Source organism: Salvelinus sp. IW2-2015, linkage group LG24 (genome assembly GCF_002910315.2).
Source record: "Salvelinus sp. IW2-2015 linkage group LG24, ASM291031v2, whole genome shotgun sequence".
Lineage (NCBI taxonomy): Eukaryota > Metazoa > Chordata > Actinopteri > Salmoniformes > Salmonidae > Salvelinus > Salvelinus sp. IW2-2015.
Window position 1 is genome coordinate 4,792,873 of NC_036864.1, and position 2,257 is coordinate 4,795,129.

The 2,257-nt window shown below is 44.5% G+C and overlaps 1 pseudogene; it reads right to left on the minus strand.

Annotated features, from left to right (window-relative positions):
- Positions 1–2,257, minus strand: part of LOC111951332 (diacylglycerol kinase iota-like) — an 82,170-nt pseudogene that overhangs the window by 7,206 nt on the left and 72,707 nt on the right.

Genomic DNA, 2,257 nt, shown 5'->3' on the forward strand with positions numbered 1-2,257 from the left:
ATGGGCCTGTGTTATATCTCTGTAGCATGGGCCAGTGTTATATCTCTGTAGCATGGGGCTGTGTTATAATTCTGTAGCATGGGCCTGTGTTATATCTCTATAGCATGGGGCTGTGTTATATCTCTGTAGCATGGGGCTGTGTTGTATCCCTGAATAGTGTGGGTCTGTGTTATACACTCACGTGACAGTTTATTAGGTACACCCATCTAGTCCCGGGTTGGACCCCCCTTTGCCTCCAGAACAGCCTGAATTCTTTGGGGCATTCTACAACGTGTCGGAAATGTTCCAAAGGGATGTTGGTCCATGCTGACGCGATGGCATCACGCAGTTGCTGCAGATTGGACGGCGGTACATTCATGCTGCGAACAGCCTGTTCCATCTCATCCCAAAGATTCTCTACTGGGTTGAGGTCTGGGGACTGACCAGGCCACTCAAGTAAACTGAACTCGCTGTCATGTTCCAGGCAATGTTTTTCCACTCCTCAGTTGTCCAGTGTTGGTGATCACGTTGCCACTGGAGCCGCTTCTTCTTGTTTTTAGCTGATAGGAGTGGAACCCGGTGTGTCTGCTGCAATAGCCCATCCATGACAAGGATTGACGCGTTGTGCGTTCCAAGATGCCGTTCCGCACACACTAGTTCTGCGCTGTTATTTGTCTGTTTGCAGGCTACCTGTTAGCTTACGATTCTCACCATTCTCCTTCGACCTCTCTCATCAACGAGCTGTTTTCACCATCAGGTCTGCTGCTGACGGGGTGGTTGTGTTTGTCACACCATTCTTGGTAAACCCGAGACACTGTCGGGCTTGAAAAGCCCAGGAGGGCGGACGATTCTGGGATACTGGACCCGCGAGCCTGACACCGACGATCACACCATGCTCAAAGTCGCTATGCTTACTGGTTCTGCTCATTCTAACGTTCAATAACTGAACAGTAACTGAATGCCTCGATGCCTGTCTGCCTGCTTTATATAGTAAGCCACAGCCACTTGACTTACAGTACTGCCTGTAGGAGCGATCCATTTTGGTGAACGGGGGGGTGTACATAATGAACTGGCCAGTGAGTGTATATGTGTAGCATGCACTGTAAACCCCGATGTGCTGTCATTACTCAAAACCTTTGAGGAAACGCGTTGCAGTTACTATTTCTAATATATCTAGTAAAGTAACTTAAAGTGATTTTGTAGTCATTACTCAAACCGATACATCACATAAGACCTTATTTTGAGGCCTAGCTTTATCCTAATACAGTGGCCTCATAGTTCACAGGCCCCATCAGGTTTGCAAGTAGGGTTGCAAAGTTCTGGTAACTTTCCCCAAATTCCCCCCAAAATGTAAACCCTGGTTGAAGGATTTCCAGAAATCTTCCAACTGGGGTTTCTGGAAAACCTGGACATTTTTCCAGAATTTTCCAACCCTACCTGCACATCACATTCTGCTGGTTTTCAAAGTGATGTGTAATTCCTATTGGAATCCAGCCAGAGTTAGGATATACAACAGTTTTATTCACCCGCAACCTGCATTCATAATGACTGCCAGGGTTCAGAACAGTGCGAGGAGACTACCTAAGCCACTTCAACTGGAACAACCATTTCAGTAACGGGTACCAAAAAAATCAAACTAAATTATTGGATTTGTTCAGAAAAATATATGTTATTTATCTGTAGCATAAGATGAATCAATGAATCACTCAATGTACGTGCAAAAACACAGATGTTAAAACATATCTTTTGTAATCTACCTGCATTAGAACATGCTGGGGAAAAAATAATTTGTTAGCATAATTAAGTAATGTTACTATCCCCACTTGAACAAAAAAACACTTAAATAGATGTAATTTTCAAATTACATGAATTGCATTCCTTTCTATCCTTCTGGGGAGTGACAATATGGCCGACCAGTGGTTTCAAAGCCTCTCACTGGCAAATAAATCAAAACAAACTTTATTTGTCACATGCGGCGAAGTGTCGACCTTACTGTGAAATGCTTACTTACAAGCCCTTAACCAACAGTGCAGTTCAAGAAGAGTTAAGAAAATACTTACCAAACAGTATCAGCAATCCAGGGTTTATACACATCATTGGTTGTATCGCTAGTGTGGGCCTGTGTTATATATCTGTAGTGTGGGTCTGTGTTCTATCCAGTTAGTGTTGGCCTGTGTGAAATCTCACCTGTACAGCGATGGTCTTAAAGGTGGTCAGAGTCACCTCTCTACACTGGTGCAGCCTCTCACCATGACCTCCTACCTGCAGTGCCGCCTAG